At 39.1% G+C, this 26,674-nt stretch overlaps 1 protein-coding gene and 1 long non-coding RNA gene across 4 annotated transcripts in view; one reads left to right on the forward strand and one right to left on the reverse strand.

Annotated features, from left to right (window-relative positions):
• KIAA0825 (KIAA0825 ortholog) overlaps positions 1–26,674 on the forward strand; it is a 523,965-nt gene that overhangs the window by 444,858 nt on the left and 52,433 nt on the right. The gene's annotated exons all lie outside the window — the stretch shown is intronic.
• On the reverse strand, positions 781–19,940 carry LOC110223293 (uncharacterized). Its single transcript, XR_002328654.2, has 3 exons — positions 19,744–19,940; positions 7,089–7,146; positions 781–1,010 (listed from the first exon to the last, which is right to left on the reverse strand). It is a non-coding gene; the product is annotated as an uncharacterized LOC110223293 (long non-coding RNA).

Here is a 26,674-nt window from a genome sequence, read left to right on the forward strand (position 1 = left end):
ACTCAAATCCATACCATGGACCTAATTTTTTTTTTATACCTTTCCCCTTTGATCTAAGTATCTCTGAATTTAATTATGAGGTCTGAATTGATGCCCTGCCAATGTATCTTTTGCTTTACCTCCTTTCTGTGGCCTAAAGAAAAGAATGAGGTTTTTTGAAAGCAGGCTCATTTTTAGTTAGTTCCATGAAAGGTGTCACCTACTATTTCTTGTTGCTCTTTCGGGGTTTTTTATTCTTTGTCTACTGAACTAACACAATTACCACCTCTGCATCCTGCAAATCTATCTCTTGGATAGGTTTCCAACAAATATGATTTTCAAAAGTGCTAGACATAAGGGTGAATCTAAAGTCATTTGATGAGTTTTCTTTTACATCTTCTTGTTTGCTTCCTTCCCTGAGAGATTTTTGATTTTTACCAGGATCATTCTTATGAGCTTAAAGGTATAAAGCATCATTACATTCTGACTGGTTTCTTCTGCCACAATAAATGTTGTAACCTTGAATGAAGCAGTTACTGCTAATGTCACAGTAAGCAAATAGAAGTCAGTACTGAACTAATCTTGTCTGCTGAATAGAAGCTTCTCTAGTCTTCACGTGTAATGTTCTAATCATCGGCGCAAAACATCCAATTAATTTGCTTTCCCTGCATGTTTTTACTGGCCAAGATGCATAGGGGAGTAGCGTGCTCAGTCATAATCATGCTCCACAAAGACTGGAAATGTTCCCTTTGAGCTTCCAATCATTAGGCCAGCTGAAGTGAAGACAAGCCCATTGACAAGTGAGAATGGCAATAATTTATTTTCTATTGATGGGTTGTGACAAATCATGTCGGAGCAGTGGCTGCATACTGTGGGGCTCCAGGAAGGAAGACTGTGATGGGCAGAGATGAAACCCTTCACAGCTCATTTAGTCCAAATGTAGCCACCTGGGTGGTGAATCAGTTCAACATAGCAGCCCAGGCATTCCGGCACAAAATGAGATCGCTACCAGGCAGGCCATATAGGGGTTCCTACAAGGCATTAATCAACAGGGTTGAGCTGTCAAAACGCAGAGTTCAAAATTAAGAAACACCAAAAAGATTAAAAATGCAGTGATGTTGTCAAAAATTCGAGGATGTAATTATGACCGCAAAAGTCTGGGCAGAGTAAAATGCTTAGAAGGAAAATGAATTATAAACTGGCAGAGTAAAGCATCACCCCTGCTGAAAATTTTCCTAAGATTTCTACAGATGTTAATTAGTAAAAGCAGCATGAAGATTTATGTAAGCATGGGCACACCCCGTTCAACTTGCCACTGACAGGTCAAATTAAATATATGTGCTTCTTACCACTGAGCAGCATAGTTCATCTCTTATTTAAATTTCTTTTTACTCAGGCCCACTGATGTGCTTAGAATTTGACATCTCATGCTGTTTCAGAATACAGACTGTTCCAACTAGGCAGAATATTATAGTCATGCACAACTTATTTTTTGAATATTATGTTTTGATACAAGAAAGATTTTTAGAATACCTTGAACAGAATATTTCAGTTGAGGGATGTGTGTGTGTAAATGCTTTAATGACAGGGCTTTCTTATAAGAGCTTTACTTATTTTCCTGTCGTAAGAAATATAAGAAACCATATCCTAAGTTCACATAAACAGATTTGCAAAGAATAAAGTAATGTTTGATGACAAAAACCAGTTCAAATATGTATTTGTTGATTGACTTAATAAATGTTTCTTTAGTGTTTGATATGTTCAAGTCAATGAAATAGGTAGGTAGAGTTACATCATCTGTAAGCAATGCTAGATTTAGATTTAAATTCATGTTCAGTTGTCTTTTAGCCTTGTGACTAAAGGGACATGAGCTCTGTTTTCTTCTGTATGGTCATAGGATATCTATTTACTTTAAGTTTTCTAGAGTTGACTAATACTATTTACCTTGAAAAGGTGTCTGCTAATGTTTTGAGCCCTTCAGATAGCAAAGAAAGTAGAAAATATTTTCATCTTTAAAAATAAATTATCTTGAAGTAAATTCTACAAACTACTTCTGTATGCAAATAGTTCAGATCTTCATGGTAAAATCACAAAAACTGTGACACTGAAGCATACTATAGTCTAGCATGTGGCCACCAGTTTTCCATTATGACATTCATTTAAATTGCAGTTTTAATTATTTATAAGATTATTGGCCTTAAGATGTATACTGTATCTTTGTATCTCATGACCTAAAGGTATGGAGTCAGCCTTATCCAAGGGGTGGGAAGCATTTCCCCTGTAGACCCTTCTGTGTGCAAGGTAGCTAATAGTTTAAAGCAAAAGAGAACCTCCAGCAGGCTGGGCATTCTTCAAAATAGTATGGCTCCTCGGGCTTACTTTCTTCCAAAAACCCTTTCCTTTTGCCTGAATGACTTTAATGAGTCATATAGATATTAGGAAGACCATTGTGTTTCTTTAATGTGTTTGCTTCTGAATTGCTTAGAGAAGCCTATGGTGGCCATGAGAAGGCTATAATACATTAACAACTATGAAATGAGCAACAAAAGTGATGTAAATGATATCATTGAAGAGATATATGATCAGAAAATAGTATGGGTCAGTCATACAATGAAAACAAGGTGTGTTAAGTCAGCTCTGGCTCAGGTCCTCAAGTTTAAAACTAAAATAAAATATGATACTCTTAGTTTTACTTACCCATAGAAGTAAAGGCTGTTCAACAAGGATACTACATTGATCTAGTCTGGCAAAGCTTCCCTGCCTCTGTATTGCATGTGATGGATGATCTGGTAGTCAGAAGCCTGAAGAAGAGATTCCTGACTCCTCATGGACTGGCTTTTGTCCTTAGGCTACCAAGAAGCCATGTCAACAGCCTTAAACACCTAAGCCAACTATTTTGAGGATGGTCTCAATACTTTTAAAGGAAAAACTAGCCTTGTCTGTATGTCAGATATTGTTCCTACCCTGTACCTTGGTTCATGGTATGCACCCCATACCTTGGTGGCAAGATCCTAATGGTCTTTAGAACAGTGGTGTCAAACTCAAATAGAAAACCCTTGTTGCAGCAAATTGGCTTAGAAAACCACAAATTAACATTATCTATGTAGTAGTAGATTTTTCTTTATATTGTTAAACATTTTCCAATTACATTTTAATCTGGTTTGACAACTTTGGACCACTTACTACTTAAATGTCTTTAGAACCATTATTTGACAGCTCTAATCTCAAAAATATAAGCAGTCAGGCATAGGTACCATTAGGGGGCAGGGAACCTAAAACAGAAAGATAGCAAACAAACAAACAAAAAGCAGTGTAATGACTCCTTAAAGGAATGACAGAACGTGGAGGAGAACAAAGACCTTCAGAATTTCCAGGCTCCTCTTTCCGTCTTTGTCTTCGGAAAGGACTGAGTACAGCATCTTAATGATCTGGTCTATGTGGTAAATAATGCTAAATCTTTGAAGTTAATAGTAGATCTAATGTAATGTGGTAATGATGAGAAGTTTTTGTTGTTGTTAGGTTGTTTTTAATCATGTCTAACTCTTCATTACCTTATTTGGGTTTTCTTGGTAGAAATACTGGAGTAATTTGCCATTTCCTTCCCTGGCTTATTTTACAGATGAGAAAGCTGAGGCAAACAGGGTTAAGTGACTTGCCCAGTGGCACACAGCTAGTAAGTGTCTGAGGCCAGATTTGAACTCAGAAGAATCTTTCTGACTCCAGGCCGCAGCACTCTAGCCATTGCACCACCTAGCTGTCCCCCTGATGAGAAGAGGCACCACATAAACACAAGGGCTACAGTGTAAATGACAACGTAGGCACTACTCATCATCACGGCTCAACATCTTCTATAGTAAGGTCATGAAGAGGTCATTGAATGCAGCCTTTCCTGGTACATGGTAGTCATTATCTAGACTGCCCACCCACTCACCGTTCACCAACTCACCAGCTAGGACTTCCCTCTACCATGGAGGAGAGAGGCAGGAAATACCCGATCTTTGCTCTATTAGAAGCCTCTAGGCAGGGACTGTCTCTCTTCTTTGGGCATGGGGATGGGGAGGGTACTCCCCTGTCATTGGAAAGCAAGACCTCAGAACCTTGTTCCTCCAAGCCCTTGGGATTGTCTGTGACTGTTAGAGTTGTCTAATGACCACTGGGCACTTCATCATAGTGGGGTCCCCCTCAGTTCCATCTAGTAGGCAAAGGACTATATGCTAGTTCTGCCTTTGTCACTGCTCATGCCACTGCTCAGTGGGCTGGGCCCTATTCCACTGCCCACTCTGCTGCATTCTGCCCCTGAAGGCTAGGCCCTGCTTCCTGGGGCCAACCTGAACTTGGTATAGATGCTTCTTCTCTCCCCCGATTCTAGGACCTGTGTCAGGGGCCCCTCACTGTCCCAGAGGACAAGCAAGTTACAGTTTATAGTTACAGTGAGAGAAGAAGCTGTCTCTCCTTTTAAATTTTTTAAGCTGGTGCAGCTCCACACATACACACGCCCCATTCCTTCCCTTTCCTTGGAGCTTCATTTGGCATGTATGTCCACATTTCTAATTCTGGAAAGGCCCCTGGACTATTAGGAGGATTAAGCATTATCCTTTCAAATGCCTCCCCAAGTGCCGAACCAAAGGGTCTCAACACAGTCCACAGGGCACACTTCCCTATGTCCTCTCAAATGGAGAAAATCTCAAATTCCAATTTGGAAGGAGGGCCCAGCACAACTAGCAGGCCTGGAATTCACTGTTGACCCCAAATTTTAAGAGGATGTGAATTAAATGCACAACTGTTTGTAGCATTTTTCATCTCCAGGGCATGGTTCTTATAGAAACAGAATACATTCACATCTGTCTCTAGTTGCTGAATGCCCACACACAATTTGCTTTCTGATTCTCCCGAAGCAAGGGAAATAGATCCCTCCCAATATGCAGCCCACGGCCCCTGAAGCACTTCCACAATGGAGGGTCACCAGGGTCTTACTTTCCTCTGTGTTACCCTTTTGACCTGTCCACAAAAGCCACTCTAAGACAATCCTGGTGGCCATGTCAAATACTGTAGGTCAAACCTGACTCAGGCTCGTCCAGTTCTTTGGGTTCAAAATAGGAATGAAATGAGAAACCTGAGGGAGAAGTTCCTGGGTCAATCCCATGGACTGACTTTTTGCATTTATGCTACCAGAAATGACATCTACAGCCAGTCTTAATCCAATTGAGGACAGTCTCAGTACTTTATAAGGAAAAAAACCACCCTAGTGTCAGGTGTTTACTAGTAAATGTTTACTATCTTGGAGGTTGGGGGGGAAGAGGGGTGGTATACTTAGAACACACTTTTAAATTTAATCTGCATCATTAACATTTTCACCATCGCTTTCTCAAGGAGACAATCAACGAAACACTAAATCAAGCCTTGATGTGTAGTGTTTGCCAAATTCCCAGGTGTAACTGCTCACACTGAAAATTTAAGAATCAGCCCTGCCAGGACAATACTAGCTGGCTCCAGCATACCCCTCTATCTGGCAGGTATTGCTCTTTCAAACACACAAAGGAGAGCCCACATGCCCCACTGGTGGGCACACAATATCAAGAAACTATAAAAAGGTAACCAGAATTTTGAGTTTCCCTAAAGCTTTGAGTTTCACTAAGCTGCACAGCAGCAGATTCACACCTGTAGGATTTGTAGGACATGCAGAAGAATTCCCAGAGGGGAAAAGGACAAGGATGAGTTGTGACCTGTACTGTAGAAGGAAGTACCTACATGGATGAGCTCATGGAGCCATCGAAGTATCAAAGAAGAAACTGCTTCAATAATATTTATCTCACTAATGACTCATTGCCCTTATAGATAAGAAAGAGAGGAATGATACCTGTGGATTACAATATTTCTTCAGGGTAGTCAGGAATGTTCTGGTTACAGTTTTCAGTTTTGGGTTGGTTTTTTTTTAAGCAATTCTAGTCGTGAGACTAGCCCTTTATCTACTGCAGTGTCTTTAGTTACAAACGTTACAATTACATGATCTTACAAAACACCTACCATTGAGCTTCAGTGCCAAAGATAACTCAGGTAGACTAAAGACAAGCAGGGCTGATTGGAGAAGTTGAGAAAGAGGAAAAGCTTAGCTTTGGACAAGCCGAGAGTTTTCTCCCCTTTTTCTGACTCCTAAGCTTATCTCAGTACTGACTTGCCTAGTGCTTTTCAGGGACCATCCACTTGGTAAATGTTTCTGTAGCAGTTTAGTAATCTCGCTAGACTCTCCTTCCACTCAGTTGATTATTATAATAGATCTGGGTGAGATACTGCACTTTTATTTGAATGAAGTTCCTTGGCCACAAGTACCTGGGGAACACCTTTAGATAGAACTCAACCATAATTAGGAGGAAAGAACATTGCTGAGCCAATTCCTGAATTGGTGAGTAAGAGAAACACAATAACCCCCAGCATAACAACAAATGCAATCATTTCAAAATAAATAACAAGAAAAGATACTGTCCTTGAAATGCACACTTCACTTTAGGGGAATGCTGTGGCAATACAGGGGGAAAAATTCATTCTCCCACTGGAGGAGAAATGCTATAAAATCTGTTTTAGAAGGAAGAAAAAATTAGTTCCCTTTAATTCTCTTTCATTTTTTAATTTCCAATTCATTTTTATTAATTCCATTTTCAGAATCATTTTTTATCTTTTAGGGAGTCTGTTGGAGTGAGATGAGTAGTCCCCAAATTGTTCTGCCTAAAGGCAAGATGTTATGAAAAGTTCTTCACCTTTTGTGTATCATGGATTGCTCTGGCAGTCTTAATAAACCCTGTGAACCCATGGTCAGAATAATGCTTTTGAGTGAATCAAGCAAAATATGTAGGATTATGGAGAAATAAGAATGTCATTTGTTCCCATCCAAATTCTAAGAACTCCTGTTACAGATAACCTCAAGGAGTATAGCAAATAAGCAGTAAGAATAGAAAGAGAGAAGAGAATGGAAGGGTTCATGATGCAGATTGCAGAGACCCACCAAAATAATTTTGAACCAGATTCTCAAATGAATAAGGAATTCATGAAGCTGTCTAGATACTGGTTTTTCATGGTGATGAGTTTCTTTAGTGGCTTTCTGTACAAATACTTACCCTAGAGAGTTGAGATCTGAAGCAATACCAAGGGGGCTTATTATAATCCAGGATCCTGCTATAGAGGAAAGAGAATGTACAGTGTTATCAAGGATGATAAAGTGAACACCAAATAAAATAATTTAAAGCTACTTAGAATACTTCTGCTTCTGGTTGATCTTGTCCCCAGGATCATAGGATTTATAGCCTAATGAGACCTTAAAAATCAAGTCTGTCACCATATGGTATATTAGGGACCCGGGGCCCAGGAAGGTTAGGTGATCAACAACATGGCATTTCTAAGTATCAGAACTGGAATGTATGGTTTCACATCCTGTGCTCTTTCCCCAGTAGGCATAGTAAAATATGAAATGTTTAATGTTTTACATGAAGGACATGTGATCACACTAATGTGAGAGGTCTCCAAACCTGTGCAGATTCCAAGCCATCTGTGACTTAGTAAATAAGTCCTAGAGAATTACCTGAGGCATTCAGAGATTGTCCAGAGTCACCCAGCTAATAAGAGTCAGAAGGCAGCATTTGAACTCAGATTTCCTGACTCCAAGCCTAGTACTGTCCTTGACACCAAGTTTCCTCTACAAATTATAAAACCAAACCAAAGGAAGTTTCCATTTGGTGACTGGGTACACAGTACTGTTTAATTCAGTGGCATTCAGAAGCAATTTGATAAAACCAGAGTTGGGGGAGGGGGAGGAGGGACGGATTGAATTCTATAAAAACTGTGAGAACAAAATAAGATGGGATTCTGATCCTTGGGCAAATTGCTTTGAGTGATGAGGGCGGAGAGAGAAGAGGGTCAGTGTCTAAGATATGTCTGCTCCTGTGGTAACTTCGGTACACTGGAGTAGGGTCATAGAAATTGTGGAGGCTGAGAAATTCAGGAGTGTTCAAAAGGAGCAGAAGTTGCATTGGGAAGTAGGGGCCAGGGAGAGTAAACTGTGAATCAAGATTATTGAGCTTAATTAGGGAGGAGGCAGTGGTGACCTGGAGGTCCATCGGTGATAGCAACAAGAATCTAGACTGGGTGGAGTTCCAAAAGTGTCTATAGGGACCAAGGTATCGAAAAGAGTGATGTAATATAAAAGGGAATTAATGAAATAATAGAGATAGGTGCCTGGGGAACAGTGGAAAGGGAGAACAAAGGAGGATGGGACTGGGGAGGGCTAGGACTGAATTTCCTGCAGAAGGGGAAAATATGCCAACTTTGCTGCTTATGGCAGTGTTACAACCTTTGAAATTACAAAGGAAGTCAAAGATCTTTTCCCTACCCATGAAGAGCTTATCGTTTCACCTTGGAAGTCTCTATTTTCTTGCATTTATTAAAATAAAATTTTATCTCTGACAGTGAAACACAGCATTTTATTGAGAATAATGCAAAATACTGTATAGTTTATACAAGGTCTTCTCTCTAACCCATAGAGAATTAGCCTTCTGGGGCAGCTAGTTGGCGCCTTGGATAGAGCACCCATCCTGGAGTAGGGAGGACCTGAGTTCAAATGTGGCCACAGACATTTAGTGGCTGGGCAACTCACTTAACCCTGATTGAGAGAGAGAGAGAGAGAGAGAGAGAGAGAGAGAGAGACTTCTCATTCAAGGTACAGGAGTCATGCTATACCTACAAGTGATTTCTGGACTGCTACATTCTGGGGCACAGTTTTGATGTGGACCTGGGCTCTTAGTGAGAAAATGGAACATATAGGCTATTCATTGTTCTTTAGGAATGTGCTTTGTCTCCTGGCCATCAAATGGCCGTTTGGGTTTCTTAAGGAACACCCCCTGGCTGGAAAGCCTTCTCTTCTGCAACTGCCACTTGGTAGGAGCTCAGGAAAATGCAAATTGGAGATATTTACATATCACACCTTGGCACTATGATATCTGTCAACAATTTATTTTGACTCATAGGCTATATCCTGGATTTTGTAAGACAGCAGTCTATTAATCACGTGTCACCGACCTAAAGATTCTTTAAGCTGTGTCTATATTCAGTCAACTCAGTCAGAAATTTACTCAATTATCCACATGTTTTGTCTATAAACAACTAGTTTGATTAAATTATTGACTGAATTAACTGGATGGTTTTTTCATAATGTAGTAATAAACCTTAATGTGGTTAACTTTAAGAAATTTTCAGGATAGCAGCTGAAAATGCTAAGATTATGATATCATTTTCAAGAATGAGGAAGCTCCCAGCTTGTCATATTATTTCTCAAAGTTTATCTAAAAAGAGAGGATGATGGAAGGAATCAGCAGTTATCCAGGTTTATTACCATAATACATACAGTCAGGAGATGAGGTGCTATATTTAATATGATGGGTAATCGACAATATGTGTGCGAATCAGCAAATGTTCGTTATATTTTTATACTGTGGAGCATCTGCTAAATGGATAGCCTTGTCCTCCTTGAAGGTAACTATTTACTTTGTGTTTACTGGTAGTAGTTGAAAAGCATCTTATTTCTTAAAAGAATAAATGTTTAGCATTCCCTCTCCACCCTCTGGACATGCTAGTGCTAGGTATCTTTTGTTTAATTGTGATATTATAAATATTTGACTGATTGTCTGAATTTTTATTTAGTAAGAGCCTATTCTGCAAGATAACTATTGTTTCATCAACAGTTTGCCACATTTTGCTCATTAAGAACCTTTTAAATTCTTGCCTTGTTTAAACACCCACATTGAGGACTCTTAGCACTTTAAAAAAAATGCTCAGTGCAGTTCGCATTTGCAAGTTTGAGTTTTGCATTTTTTTGTCCTCCAAGGTAAAATGACAGGGTGAGCACATTGCATAAAAACTAGGCTCATCACTCTTTCTCACTGCCTACCAACCTGTTTGTGCTTAGCCAAGCATTTATTTATTAGTTCTTAATGGCGAGGGCTACAAGGTTACTACACCTGAGAGAAAAATCTGTAAGACAGGCTTTCTAATTAATCACTGGGAGGGTTCAGGAAGGTCTGCCTGTTTCTGTAAACTGAAGCATTTATGAACTCAATTTCAAGTATGGATCACCGAAATGGCATGTAATGTTTTGTTTCTGTGAGTTGCAGTAATTTTGTTGGTAATTAGGAACTTTCTTGTGTGTTTGGGTATGAGAACGTTCTTGCTCCTAGATGAGAATTCATACAGATAATTACTAGATCTGACTTCACTGGTACAGAGAACTCCCAGATGAGGTAACTCCATTTACCAATGCAAGTTGTCACTTTCTCTGCAATTTGTGGTCTCAGAAAAGTTGCCCAGAGCACTAAAATGGCCAGTATATGTCAGAGGTGGAATCTGAACCCAGAACCTATGGACTTAGAAGATGATTTTCTAGGCCAACTAAACCCTCTAAACACTAGAACACAGTGCTGCCCAGGCTAATATTCAGCTAAGACAGTAAATATATGAAGTAGGATGATAGGAATTCTGAAATCAAAATCAGTGACTTCAACAAGAAACTCCAGAGTTAACAAAAACATTACATGCCATTTCAGTGATCACACTTGAAATTGAGCTCATAAAGATTACAGGTCACATATGCCATTATTCCATAATCAAAGAAGCCTAGGTTAGAAAGAAATTATCATGCTGATTGTCAGTGAGGCTGGCCAGCAGAGTCAGCAACAGCAGAAGACTCTGCTGCCAGAGGCTTTTATCTTAAGGTCGAATAACAGGGTGAAATGAGAGGTTGGTCACACATAGGTCATTTCATCCACAGCCACATCTGAAAGCTATAATGTTGCTGGAAGCATCAACTTCAGGTACAAAGGGCCACTAAGTATTTTGTTGTGCATCCATACCAGGCACTGCCATATCTTATAAGTGCCATAGACTTATTTATCAGAGGAATAGGGTTCCCCACTGATTAAGAATTCATATTTTTTAAAACCACTTTGATAGGATAAATAGAACAACTTAATTGACAATCAACATTCTTGAGCAAAAGGAGACAGAAATCATGCCCTGGAAGGAGTAGAGGCAAGTCTATTGGGCCCAGGGAGACAATACCTATATTAAATTGCACCTATTTTGTGTAAACTATACTGGTTTCCCTTTAAAGGGTAGGAAGACTATTTTGAAGGTTATCATGATTTTGGCCTCCTTACCACTGGAGGCATAAAAGGTTCAATGTAAGGGGAACCAGTGTGTCATTGATGTTAGAGATTTTAACAGATTTCTAATGGCCAATGTGAAGTGACCAGTGGCAGGGGTGAATGCAGAGACAAAAGGGAGTAACCTTGTATGAACCACTATCTTTTTTAACCCTGGGAAGTTTTAATCCTTTATTATTAGTAGATGGTTGGATGGATGGATGGATGGATTATTTATTTATTTATTAAGTGCTTATTATAGATTTTTTTTTATTAGATGCTTACTTTATATCAAACACCGTGCCAAGTGTTGGGGCTACAAATTCAAGAGAACAAGATAGTCCCTACTCTCTGGGAGCTTATATTCTAACAATATTATATTACATTGTATTATATTATATAATTTATATTATAATTATTATATTATAATAAAACCCTATGTAGAGTTGGGAAAGGGAGCTAGAGAGAGGCAGAGGGAGGTATGCAAGGTTAGTGAGGAGGTCAATCAGTCTGGAGAGTGAGTTGAGCTGGGAATGAAGCAAAAACTGTCTGGGGCTCCACAAGATATAGTGATGGGCCCAGGGACTCACCAGTTAGGAGAGCAGGCCCCAGGGTGGGATAACCCCTAGGTGAGTATGGCTAGTGAGATGACCAGAGAGAGAACTAAACTGGGAAAGAATGTAAAGTCATTTTTTATTGCTTTTTGATCCAGAAAAGTGTCTTTGCATTCCAACCCTAAGCCTGAATCATTGGACTGACCTGGATTTGACTTGGTCCAGAATATTGCTCCGGAGAGCTCCTGCTATGGTAGTTCCTGGCCCAATTAAATGCCCTCCATAAGCTGCTTCCACCTTACCTCCCCAGCACCTTCTCCTTCTGTTAGGTTGATGTCCTCATTGTCCACTCCTAAAAAGCATCCTCATTTCTTCCTTTGTTTATGCTGTGTGCCTTTCCTTCTTTCCACTCTTCCATATCCTTCCCATCACTCAAGGACCAGTTAACAAGTCCTACCTCCTTCAGTGAACTTCCTCTAATGGCTCCAGGCCACATTGATCTCTCCATAGTCTAATTCCTATTGCAGTCTTACATCAAAATTAGCATTTCATCATAGATTATCTTATTCTCTATTTCTTGCACTACCTTTGAGTCATTGAACAACATTTGACCTCTCTAGACCTCAGTTTCATTATCTATAGAATGAGGTGATTGAACCTCTAAGATTCTTTCCTGCACCATGTTCCATTATACCACCTTCTGGATGATTTTTTCTCATCAATAAGGTTGAAAGTGTCTTGTGGGTACAGATTATATCACATCTTCTACTTCTTTTGTAAGTTTTCCCTTCCCCCACTCCCCCACTCCAACCCCATAGCAGATAGAATACCATGCACTTAGTAGGCCTCAATAAATACTTTTGTGTGCATTTGTTCATTGGTGAAGTGATAGCACCCTTCTTCCTTGAAGTTGACCTTTCCAGAGGTTCAAGGTCACTTTCCAGGAATAGACCTTCATAGAAGTAATGTCCCAGAAACAACAACTGATGGTAGTTTGCCAGTGGAGAAAGATGAGGGAGCCTGTAAGTCTAAGCTGTTTTGGCCTTTCTTTTTTCTCTCCAGCACATATGCCTGACACATGGTAAGCACTTATAGAACACTCTTTTTCACTCTTCTGACCCACACACAGACTAGGCGGAGATGGGCAGTCATAGGATGAGGGAAGTTAGAGCACTGGCAAAGGTGCAGCAGAGATTGAAGAATCAAAGAGGACTTCACTTATTTTTTGACCCAAAAACAGTTCCCCAACTTCCAAATCCAACTTAATACGCAGAATAGAATCTTTGACATTCAATTTAAAGCCCAGGACATAGACATTGATCCTGTCTGCTACTGCCTATAGGCCTGATAGGTCCACAGAAGGGCCCAATCCACTTCTGGTTTTAGCAGTGGCTGTGATCAAATGAAATGACGGAGTAGCACATTAACGCTCCACCCAAGGGCACAATGACAAACTGCTAATGCCAAGCCCCTTAGCCGGCTGGAATCTGCTTAGAGAATGTAGAGAAAAGAGAGCTAGCTTGTAGGGGAATATGACAAAGGAAGGGCAGATACAGAAGTAGGGTGGCTAGAAAGTTAGAGAAAGAGAAAAAACAGCTCTAGGAGATAAAGTTTATGCTTAAAACCCAAGGACGCTTTTTATGTTCATAAAAAAGTAAATATGGGATAAGAACTATAATAAGTATGTAATTATAACTATAACCATCATAATAAATATAGCTATGTAACTCAAAATCTTAAACATATAATAAAAAGTATGTACAAAGTAATATAAATATTGTGCTACACTCACTATCATAGAATCATAGATTGAGAGAATGAAAGGACCTTAGAGGTCATTCTGTCCAACCCCCCCCATTTTATAGGTGAAAAAACAATTGAGATACAGAAAGATTAAATAATCTGCCCAACGTACCAAGATGTGGTCAAGGTCAAAACTTTGATTTGAACCCAAATCCCCAATTCAAGATCTTTCCCCTGCACATGATACCTCCCAAAGGAGAAGGAGAAAACATGGTAGTGATACCCCATATCTTTAAAACTCTCCCTAGGGACATGGTAGGTACTGGAACCAGAGGTAGACAAAAAAGCTGGAGTTGTAGCCCCACCCTTGAGCTGGGTGCATTAGAAGGGCCTTTAGCAGGGCCTCAGCTGCACAGCACCCTGCCTGTGAGGCTGCTAGCAGCTAGATGGCACAATGAATAGAGCACTTGACTTGGAGTCAAGAAGACCTGAGTTCAGATCATTCCTCAGACATTTATTAGCTGTGTGACCTAGGCAGGTCATTTGAGATCTCTCAGACTCAGTTTCTTCACCTTAAAAATGATCATAACAACAACATCTCCCAGGGTTGTGAGGATCAAAGGAGATAACATATGTAAAGCATTTTGTTAACCTTAAAGTAACATTATAAATGCTACCAATGATGATGATGATTGATGATGATGATGATGGTGATGATGTGATATGAGAGGCCCAGGATCTGGCTATGGTGGATTGCCAGAAAGGCAGCAACCACACTCAGTACCTGATCAAAAGAGTCTCCATAACTACTGGGGAAGCTTGGGTTCTGACCCCAACTACCACTGGACAGGGATGGGGGGAGGGGTGGGCATTCAATTGGCCTCATGGTATACTATCATCACCACTTGAGCCAAGTGCAAAACAATGGCGTGCTTCCTTCCTATCACCCCTGACCAGTTGGGGTGAATTTCTCTTTTATTCTTCTTTTAATTGACTTTGATTTGAACTTCGTTTTCCTTTTTCAGAAAGTAGACTTATTTATGCAGTAATTGTACTCTATCCAATAATTTTAAGTATTGTTTTAATGTTTCCCTGAAAATTACAGGTATGGTCAGTGGAGACTTAGGGAAGTGGATAGGTACATACCTTCTGGGAACAGTTGATATGATTCAATCTCCAGGTCATGAAGATTATCTCTGCTCCTTTTCTTACTATACTGCTTCATATAATGCCTTTGCTTTGAATTGTGTTCACTAGCTGACTAGTAAATGTAAACACATCAGTGGGGGCCCAAGGACTATGATTTTGAGCTAAATTATAAGTCAAGCTTAGTAATTTTGGACATTATTTTCAGAAAGTTGGACTTTAATAATGCAGCAACTGTAATCAGTCATACAGTTAACCAAGACTCAAAGTTTAGCTCTTTTCAGAAGTTCAGAAAAAAAGCCTCATTAGCTGGGGGGAGAATTAGCCTCTGTATTCTAGCTATCAAATGTTTCTGCCACAAGATGCTATACATTCAACAAAAACCTTCACAGATACACAGGTATCTGGATCAAACAGTAGTTATCTCAAAAGAGTTTCTAATGGTATTAATAATTATGTGTTACTATTATTGCTATTAATAATAATAACACATTAGATAGCTTTTATGGTCACAAGGGCAGCTAGGTGGCTCAGTGAATAGAGTGCCGGACCTGGAGTCAGGAAGACTCATCTTCCTGAGTTCCAATCTGGCCTCAGACACTTACTAGCAGTGTGATCCTGGGCAAGTCATTTCACCCTGTTTGCCTCAGTTTCCTCATCTGTAAAATGAGCTGTGGAAGGAAATGGCAAACCAATTCTAGTATCTTTGCCAAGAAAACCCCAAATGGGGTCATGCAGAGTCAGATATGACTGAAAAGACTGAACAACAACATGGTTACAAAACATTTTCACAAAAATTATTATTTGATCCTCACAACAGTGCTGTAAGGTAGGTAGTGTGATAGGTATTATTATCCTCGTTTTAACAAAGGAGAAAATGAAAGCCTAGAGAAATTAATTTGTTCAAGGTCACCCATTTAGCAAATGGTAAAGGGTGAAAGTCTTATTAGCATGAAAGTCACCTACAAGAAAACTTACCACCTGTGAACCAGCAACATCTTGAGTTCTTTCTAGATATACCATCAAAGGTTTATATATCAGGATTGTATTTTACCTCCATTTGTGGCCATTCTAGTGACCCTAAGACACTGTAGACTAGTCTGTGAGGGACATAACCCTGTGGCATTCCTCCTCCCAATCTCTAGTACCTGCTCACAGTTCATTCCAAGGTTGGTGATGGTTCTAGATGTGATTACCAATCAAGTGAAACTCCATCAGGTCTGGACACTTGCAGGGAGCTTTTGGGAAAGGGGGATGAAGCCCCACTGAGTAGGAGCTGTCCATAGTCAGCAGTTACATTGGTCCACTGAAGGTGGCTGAAGTCTTCTAGAGACCGTAGGTGCAGGCAGGCTGTCAGAGTTTGAGAGCTGAAACCAGGTAAGCTGCTGCAGAAAAGCCGCCTTCCAGCATGTGATGCTGGGGTGGTCTAAGGAGGCTCAGGCTGGAGCAGGGTGCAGTTGCTCCTCTTTTCCCAAATGAGTCATTGTCCCTGACAATATTAGTTCTCTTATGCTAGCTGGAAGTTATGACAGTCTTAATAGTTATACTCTTTTACTCACAGTTAGTTACTTCTGAGCCCAGGGGAGACATTTAGTAAGTGAAGGTTAGCTGAGATATGCCCCTATTTGGATAATTCTCATAAGATTTGAGGCTGGGGAGAGGACTGTCAGACCCATCAGGGCCCTCACAGGCTGAGGCAGCCTTGATCTTGGGTCTTCTGATTCTAAACCAAGTACTCTTTTCTACTATGCCTTTTGATTCTCTCCTTTGTAGTAAAACAATAAATGAGATTTTCATAGATGTGATAAATCATATTGTTGTATTTATACTATAATATATGATGGTAGCAAATGACTTGCTATTTGTTCTTTAAAGAAGCTACAATGAAAGATATGTTTGTTTTTCCATCATCTGATTGATGATTGAAGTCAAGGATGATGAAGGTGACCTTCACGTAATGTCATACATAGGAAGATGATCTTATCCTGATCACTTCACAGGATTTATTGTTCTCAGAGAACACACACGGGCAAGTGAAGTCACGAAGCTTTTCCCCCCTTTCCTGTGGGAAGTGGAGCTAATAAAAATGAGAAACATTTCAAGTAGTTAAGAAAGAAGAGCTGCAAAGAATTAGACATTTTTCAGTGCTCTCCTAACAGAAAGTCTAGTTCTCTTTCCCCCAACAAACCACCAATCTCCTCTCTTTGTGCATCTTTTCACACTCAGCTGGGATCTGTGAAATGACCATTGTTCCCAACACCAGCTCTGATGACAAGATTTTTAATTTGGTGATGTGTATGAGTCTCTTTAATCAGGTAGAGAGCTCAATAGATAGGGAGACACAGATCTATCTAAAATATGCTTCTTTGTTTGGCCTCTCCATTCAGATCTTCAGTACATGGGGGTGGGAGGTAAAGTTTCCACAGTCGGGCTGATTTGAGATGAATAGGTTTGCCGATGTCAAAGCCAGAGCTATAATACTCACTGGCATCTGTGGTACAGGAGGCCAATTCTTCTGAATAGAGCCATTGATGATTACATTTTGGGGAAACTTAATCATAGAGTAATTAGGCTTTAATTCTTACAAAAACTTACAATTAATTGGATCTTTTATACAACTTTTTTGTTTGATTTAAAGTACCATGAAGGTTAGTTATAGAAACTTCATTTAAATATGGATTTAATTAGAATTGTTTTATGATTTTAATGAGTCTTAAAAGTCTTTTGATGAGCAGACTATGTAATTATGGTATTTTAAATGATTGGGTAAATGCATACTTTGATAATTTACCTTTCCTGAAACTGTATTTTTATGGGAGTTATTTTTAGCAGAAGTGTTTAATTTTGTGTTCAGCTTTTGTGGGGTCTGGTGCTTAGCCTCGCTTCACTAAATGTTTTATTTCTAAAATTCACTTTGACCTTCATAAGACAAATCGCCCACAAATTTTTGGATACTTTAATGTTTACAAAGTACTTTGCATGTCTTCCCTCATTTCTTCTTTACAACAGTCCTATGAAGTAGGGAGGGCAGATAAAAGGACCCCCATTTTACAGGTAGAAAAACAAAGGTTCAGAGAAGTTAATTTACTCAAGGATTGAGCAGGTATTCAAACTCAGATTTTCTGGTTCCAGCTGAATGTGAAAAGATGCACAAAGAGAGGAGATCAGTGGATTGTTGTGAGAAGAGAACTAGACTTCTGTAGGGAGAGCACTGAAAAATTTCTAACTTTTTGCAACTTTTCTTTCTTAACTACTTGAAATGTTTCTCATTTTTATTAATTCAACTTCCCACGGGAAAGCTTTGTGACTTCCCTTGCCCTTGTGTGTGTTCCCTGAGAACAATAAATACTGTGAAGCAATCAGGGTAGGATCATCTCCTCTGACATTACGTAAGTTGAAGGTCACCTTCATAATGACCTTAGCTTCATTCATCAGTGTTGTTTGTTCATCAATATTCTTTCCCTAGGTAATAACCTAATATTAGAGCTAAATGTATTCACAGAAATATTGTTGTTTTTATTATATAGAAGACTAAATCATTGGTAAATCAGTTAGGCAATACTAAATACTCCCAAATTGCCTAGGTATAGCCAAGCTACCCATATACTCTCATCTGGATTTTGAGTTGGAAGGGACCTTAAAGATCCTTTAAATCACTGCTCTCAAATTGTGATCCAGAGACCCTCAGGGATCTGAGGTCAAGACTATTTTTGTAATAATACCAGAATGTTTTCATTTCTAGTGTGGTAAATATCATACGGATAGCCCACACAAACAAAAGCTCTTTTGGGGAGGAGTTCCTCAATAATTTTTATAAGTATAAAAGGATCCTGAGACCAAAAAGTTTGAAAATTGCTGACTTAATTCAAGCTCTGCTTTAGTAGATGAGGACAACAAGGATCTGAGAGTTCCAGTGAGGTGCTAACCTTGTAATTGTGTGCATGTGTGCCAGAGATTAGGGTGGCGGCTGAGGGGTGGAGAAGAAGAAAGGAACTTTGAGTAAATTATCTGAAAAATTTCTGAAAAGGTTGGAATTAGGTATTAAGTTATCAATGTTCTTATTTTGCTGCCCAAAATGAAAAAGAACCCTTAAAACAAGTATGAGAAAGTAGGGCAATTAAAAAGAAAAAGACTGCTCCAACAAAGATACTTTTCCTCCTTGGTTCCTGTTCCAACCTGAGCTGTTAGGTAAGTGGCATGTGATGATTTCTACTGATTAATCGAGAGTGGCACACATTAAGTAACCAACATCAGGGGCATATGCTTTTATTTTTCATTTCCAGACTACCTGGCTAAAAATAATTTTTTTCCGAAGATTTTCTCATAGTTGATGATTACGGCATTCTAACCCTTCACTTTCCAATCTAGGTCAAAATATGAACATATAGAGGTTTCAGGAAATTGCTGTTTGTAATTTGGATAGACTCTTATCTGAGCTAGTTCCTTTCATCTTAGAGACTTGTACCTTCAATTTTTCCTCAACCACAGAGAGGCTCACATATAATATCCAGACAAAACGACTTGCAAATACAAACCTGCAATTTCCTTAACTGCTTGAATCTTGCCTGTAGTTTGAGTGGCCAGGAGAGGACTTGATAAAACATCGCATCTTTAAGAACTGATTTGGAGGCCCTGGGTTTCTGAACCAAATAGGTTATCATATAGGATCAATTCTATGGAGTTTTAATTAGGACATAATAAATTATCTGAAAAATATTGTGATAGTGGAGATAATTGTAGTTCTTGGCATACAGAGTAAATGTCCTAGTATCAATTATATGTAATGATTTGGTATTCTGAGTTTAGCAAATACTCTAGAGCTACTCTCCCAACCCCCATTCACACTGGCAGACTGTGGCTATTTCTTCCCATCATTCTAAGGGGCCATGCCTAACTGGGGATGGTTTTCTAGTAATATAGTTGATAAGCCATTGGAGTGCTTCCTCCAGTGATTACTGGTCAAGTCGGACTTAATTAGCTATTACTAAGGTGGTGAAGTATACCACTTAGAGGTGTAGGCACAGGAGGTACAGATATTTCCCTCAGAAATCAGTGACACACTCTTCCTCAAGTGCGTACAGAATCCAGGGGAAAGTGAGCTCACGCTAAGAGAATACATGTTGCAAAAAGGGGTAACTCACAGCTGTGGAGGTCCTTTTATTGGAATCCTCAAGACCATCCCCTCACGTATGATGTAGCTTTCTGCTGGGCTTTCTTCAGTATGTCTAGTTCACCCTTAGCTCTCAGGGCACACACTGCTGCCAGTCACTGCTGTTCCTGGGATGCTGCCAGGACCTCCAAGAGCAGTCCAAAGCTTCTGACCTCTGAAATTCCAAAGATTGTCCTTTGATCAAGGAGGGGAGGAGACAGAGGTTTTACTCATCCCCCATTTAGAGGGCTGATTGGAATCACTTTCTCTTTAAAGGATGCTTTCACCTTAAAGCTTAGAGCTGTTAGGTACTTGAATGCCAAGTTATGAACTGACTTGCTATTTTATCAAAGCTTCATAGAGCATTACCAAATCTCCTGAGCCAATTCCAATACACCTCCTGTGTAGCGTTACTTCACTTTATCCACTGGTTTTCACTCCTTACAAACTGGTCAAGGATTTTTTAGCCATGGAGGAGTGATTGTTTTAATAGAGGTATTCTCATCTGATTACAGTAGTTACTTTCAATGGGGCTGGGCTATTGCTTGATTGACTCAAATCAAAGCCTTCCTAGTCCTTATTAATACCCTCATCAAAGGTTGTCTTTGATGCATGTGCAGATTAAAAGTTTACATAGATTAGAAAGTAGGGATAGGATCAGGAATTGTTGAAGCTTTTTCTTGTCTCTTTTTTGTTATTAATAAGGTCCAAGATTTTTTTTCCCATATCTTTGGATTTTTCCTTATTTTAAATACCTTAACAATCAATCATTCTCAAAATCATGTCATCTGTAGCCTGGAACTACTATACTCTCTTGGCCTAGATCACCTGCTATCCCATTTTTCTTCTTTTTATATCCATATCCAACTCCTCTATTAGCTCATCTGGGACTGATATTAGAAGCCAGATGTGGTAGCTCTACTTTCCTTGATAAGGTCAAGAGTTCATTATTAAAATCTTTATTGATCTTTGCTGTCTTTCATCTGTTTTTGTAGTCCTTCCAGTTTAATTCCTAAAAGCCTTTGGGATGGCTATGCTTAGCTAGATCTCTTGCCAAGCTCTCCTTAAACCTTATGAGACAATACTGTTAATAATCTTCCATCATCCTTCTCTCTAAGACTTAACAAATAAGTTTATATTTGAAATTAGTGTTGCCCTTGGATGCCGTATCATTCCACTTGGCAACTCGGTCAAATGTTTGCTGACTAAGGTGGTTTTTAGGCTTTTTTGATCCCCTCATTGTGGCAATTGATTTTTGTCAGCTAAACCACTTTTTAAAATTGGTATAAATGATATGGATATCCTTTCCTTCATCCATTTCCCATTTTAGTGCCAATAATTTGTTTGAATAGGTTAAGCTGAAGTTGTTTTAATTGTATATTGTATCTTTTTCTCATTTTTTAAATTTCTTCTTTTAGCTTTGTATTAATTTTGATCTTAACTTAAACTAATTGGTAGCCTGACTGTGTACAGATTGCTGAGTGAGGAATAATGATAATAGCATTAACAGGTGAATTCCTAGTTTTGCTGTGTAACTTTGTGAAACTTGTCTTCTCTTTCTTTAACATAGCTCTATCATATCTCAAATGAAAATAATAAAATATGTCTAGCAATTTGTAAGGACATACTTATGTAAATGTTAATTTTTAATGACTTAGATACAAGACATAGTGTACAGAGATCTTCTAGCTGTCAAAGTTGAGCATGTGTGTAAATTCCTCATTCCTATTTGGCTGGCATGGCTTCTTGACCTAGTGTCCCTTGTCTTTTGATCACCATATTTTCTGTACTAAATGAATTGTTTTCAGTTTCAAGAGTGATATAATGCAGCACATTAAGGGAGTTCCTAAATTGAACAGAAGCAGCCCTGCAAAGGGATAATTATGACCTTAGATTGTTGACAGAATAGTTATCAAGTCAAAATGGAGATCATCTGTATTTTACCTTTTCTGTTTTTTTATAGATAAGCATTTGTAAAATGTTTCTCTTCTGATACATTCCTGTTCAATAATTTTAAAATATATATTGGGAAAATTATTATCAAATACACTAATAGTGACTCAAGTTTTTGGATACAGAAACCAGATTAAAGGTAGACACCATAGCTATCTAGAAACATTTGAAAGTTTCTCACATAAAAGAGAGTTCTGTGTTTTTCTCTAGAAGACGGATCTTGAATGCTAAATAAGAAAGAACTTTCTAACTACTAGAACTATAAAATCAGAAAATGGACTACCTCTTAAGGAAGTCAACTCCCTACCACTTAAGGTTTTCCAGCAGAGGCTAGACCCCCATCTACCAGAGACAATGTAGAGGAGATTCCTGCACTCTGTATCAGCTAGATTACCTCTGCGGGTCATTAGAGCTCTTAAAATTCTGTAGTCTGTGTGATCAGGGAATGGGGATGTTCTGATTAATTGAATTTTCCGATTAACTTGGATTTAACCAGAAAGTCTTAATTTAATTTAATTTAATGAGAAATTATTTCAACTTTAATTGTTACATCTTTCTAAAATATATTATTAGCCCATTTTTCTTTCTGTTTTAGTAACTGCATGTGATTGAATCTACCTTTGAGAATGCAAGGTATCGCAATGCCAGGAAAACAGCACAATGTAGTCAGAGGGTCTGGATCTAAATAACAGCCATAGCAACTGATCTTCATACAGCTCTTTCAAGTTAACAAATACACTTTACAAATAAAATCTAATTTGGCCCCCTAACAATCCAGTAAGTTTAAGACCATGTCTTAGAGTTGGAGGACACTCTGTATATATCTCTAGTACCTACTCCACAGGGTTGTCTTAGACATTGGAGTACCCTACATTTTACCCGCAGTTTACAGATGAGGGAACCAAGACTCAGAGAAGTTAACTGACTTACATGATTAAGGGTAAGTAAGCAAGTATCAGAGGCAGGATTTCAACCAAGGTCTTCCTCATTCCAAGTCCAATATTTTTGGTGTAGAGGATATAATACTTGATTTAGGAAGATCCACCTTTGTCATTTATTCAGTGTGAGATCATGTGCCCATGGAAGGGTCAGTGCTAAGATACTTCAGCTATCAGCAGGAGTATAGTAGTAAATATTTAACAACTGACTCTCCAGGAAAAAAATGTACTCAGTACACTTTTAAATTTAACCTGCATTAACATTTTCGCCTTCACTTTCTTAAACAATAAATCAAGTCTTCTTTTGTGATGTTTGCCAGTTCCTAAGGTACAAATGCTGAAATTTTAACAATTGGCTCTCTTGCACCGGTATGGATTGGCTCCAGCACACCACTGTCTCTCAGTCTCAGTTTCCTCACCTGTAAAATGAAGGAATAATAATGCCTGAAGAAGTTATTTTACAGGGTTCACAGGAAGCTTAAGCAAGATAATGGGAAAATTTAAAGTGCTCTTTAAATATTGGTTATTATTATTATTATTATTATTATTCATGATGTATAACTCTGCTACCTGAATGAAGGCAAGTTATTTCTTCTTCCTTAGCCTCTATTTCCCCATCTGTAGAAGAAGGAGACTCAGTGATCTCTAAGCTTCTTTTCTATGGCTAACATTCTGTGATCCTTAGGATCATCATTATGAATGTTTATATTATTGTCTTGTACTGTAAATCTGTAAGGTGTAAATGTTTGAGCTGTATTCCTGGAACTTGCTTTGTAGAATAAATCGTCTTTTTTGTTTGTTTTCTAATCAGAATCTTTGCTTTTCTCCCTAGGCTTGGTCCCAGTCCCATTTTCCCCGTTTCTGTCAGTAGTGCTACCATTCTTTTCAGTCTCCCAAGATAGAAACCTTAAAGATATCTTAACCTCTTCCCTTTTCTTCCCCCCCTTACCCAGTCTAGCGATATGTTTTGTGTATCTCAAGGAACTAAAGGGAACAACTGAAGCTTCTTGATCAAATAAGTGACATGATTTCAGCTGTATGGAGGATGGATTGGAAGAGGCTGAGAGTGGAAGCAGGGAGACTATTGGGAGGCTTTGGAGGTAGTCCATGCCAGAGGTGATTAGAGACCATAATATAGTGGTGGCTTTTTGAGTGAATGGAAGGGGCAGTTGCAAGGGACTCTTAAAGGTACAACTGAGCAGGATACTAACTGATTAGGTATGGGAAGTGTAGAAGAGGGGATTATCAGAGTGACTCTAGGGCTATAAACCTAGGTGACTGGAAGAATGTGGTGCCCTCAATGAAAACAGCAAAGTTTAGAAGGTAAATAGGTTTAATGGAAAGAAAATTAAGTTCCATTTTGAACATGCTGAGTTTGAAGTGTCAATGACATATCCTAATAAAAATGCCCAACAGACAAGAAAACTGTGGGCTAGATATATGTGGGAATAGTTATATTTGGATAAACCTGGGGATTATCTGTGGTATCACACAGATTATCAATGGTAGCTCATTGAAGTAAATTATGTCAACAAGAGGAGAAGAGGAAAGAGGATAAAAAGGAAGAGGGGAGAGGCAAAATAAGACCCAGGATATAGACTTGTATAACACCCATGTTGGTGGGATGGACATGAACAGAGATTCAGCAAAGAAGACTGAGGAGCAGTCATAAAGGTAGTAGGAATACAGGAGAGCAATGTCATGAGCCAAAGGAGGAGAAAGTGTCTAACAGGAAATCAATAGTGCCAGAAGTTGCAGAAAGGGGGGAACTTAGAAAAATTCACTGGATTTAGCACTGAGAGATAACTGGTAACTCTGAAGACAAATTAAGTAGAGATCAGAAGCCAGACTGCAAGAAATTTAGAAACAAATGAGTAATGAGAAAATGGGGGCAATGAATATAGATCAGAGGTGTAAAACTCAAGGACCTCATGAAACAGAACCAGATTAAAATGCAATTTTGAAATGTTTAATAAAATAAATAAAAATAAAATGCAACATAGATCATGTTAATTTTGTGGTTTTCTAAGGATCCATTTCTATTTGAGTTTGATACTACTGGGGTAGATGACCCATTCCAAGAGCTTGTCAATGGAAAGGAGAACTACAGCTTAAAAAGGATTAAAGGGTCAAGTAAATATTTGGTGGTTGTTGTTGTTGTTTTTAAAGGATAGGGAGACCTGGAATTGTTTGTAAGAAGCTGGGAACAATAAGGCAGCTAAGCAGCGCAGTGGATAGAGCATAGGCCCTAAAGTGAGGAGGACTTGAGTTCAGATCCAACCTCAGACCAAACACTTGACACCCTGGGCAAGTCACTTAACCCCGATTGCCTAAAAAAAAAAAAAATTTAAAAGAAGAAGCTGGGAACAAGCCAGTAGGTAAGAAGAGATTAAGGATGAGAGTGAAAAAAGGTTTGATGAATTGGGCAAGCTTCTGGGGATGGAATCAAGGTTACTAATAGAGAGTTTGGCAAAAAGAAGGGTCACCTCTTCCTCAGATATTAGTAGAAAGTTGGAGCAAAAATGAAGAAGTGGAGAAATTTTGAGCTGTGAAGTAAGGAAGAGAGGGAAGTGCACAATGGAAGGTCTTGATTTTCTCAGTCAAGTAAAAACCCAAGCTTCTCTGCTAAGAGGAGGGTGCTGGGGGTACATGGGAAGTTTAAAGAAAAGAGAAGTTTTGTAATAGCCACTGCAGGGAGTGTGATATTCAATCAAGGAAGAATAAAAGATCACAGTAAGGAGCCAGTTTAAATTGCCTTTGTAGTGAGCTCATCTGGCAGGCTTGGGAAATTTCTTCCTTTGGTGTTCAGCAGTACCTGAGTAGGAATAGAGAAGGCAGGTGGTAAGAAGTGACCCAGGTTTGTAAGGACAAAGGAGAAAGGGATTCCAGGGTAGAGGATAGTGTGGGGTTGAATTGGTAAATTATGGGGTCAGAACTTTGAGGAGTAGAAAGTGAGGCCAGATCAAATTCAGAGAACTGGGGAGAGGTCCAGGAACTAGAGGTCAGAGTGAGGGTGAAAAAATGGTTTGGGAGAAGTGAGGCAAAGGGAGATCTGGAAGGACAGGAGATTGTCACCAGAGAGTAGCATTTCAAAGTCCCATGTCATAGTGATGGGACAGTTGTAGATGATGTGGGATCTAAGGTCTGAGCATCCACCCCCATGATTAGTGGAGGTGGGATGAAGATGTAGGCCTTGGGAGCCAAGAATGACAAACTTGGAGCTCAAGGTTTCTAAAGGGAAATCAGTGTGAATATTGATGTATCCCAGGATGAGGGGACAGGTTACGGTAGAGGGAAAAACTGTGAGCCAAGTAATAAATTTCTTTGGGGAAAAAAACCTTGATCTGGACCCGCGTCCTCCAGGATCTTGTGATAACTGAGGCCATTACTGATTCAGGTTCAGGCTTCTATAATAGTTTCTCTTTCCAAATGTTTTCTGAGGGGGAAGGCAGCAGAAAAATTGGGCCCAGGTCTGTCTCTAGGTGGGAGGAGCTAGACAGCCACATCAAAATTCACCTCACCCTAAATTTTTGAATTGAAATAGATGAGCATTAAAAGCTAAGGCAGGGGTGTGACATAGAGGTAACTTGGCTCTTTTGGTGATCTTCGAAATTCTGAATTTAGTGAGGGGTCATGGGATTAGAAATGGGGTTTCATTGGGCAGATCCTACAATAGATATCTGTAGTGAAATGGGATTAGGATGAGAAAGAAAACTGGAGAGCTTTTTGAGCAGATCTTTTGTGGGTGGGAGGGGGTTCCCATGTAAGTTGAGTAAAATTATGCACAAACACTCAAACATTTGGATGCTAATCTAACCCAAACTTCAAAGTCTTGTGAGGTTTGCCCATCAATAATCTTCAAATGAAATCTTAAAACCTCTGATGTCAGCTGAACTTGGCATTTTTTCTGGCTCGGAAGTATCAGAGATGTAATTTTAAATCAGCTGTAAGGAGAACTAACTGTCAGGTTTTCATTTCTGAGAATGACTTTAGCCTGAGTTGTGGGTCTTCATAGACTGACACTATAGTCAG

This window comes from Phascolarctos cinereus, unplaced genomic scaffold (genome assembly GCF_003287225.1).
Source record: "Phascolarctos cinereus isolate Bilbo 61053 unplaced genomic scaffold, phaCin_HiC Scaffold_4;HRSCAF=312, whole genome shotgun sequence".
Taxonomy (NCBI): Eukaryota; Metazoa; Chordata; class Mammalia; order Diprotodontia; family Phascolarctidae; genus Phascolarctos; species Phascolarctos cinereus.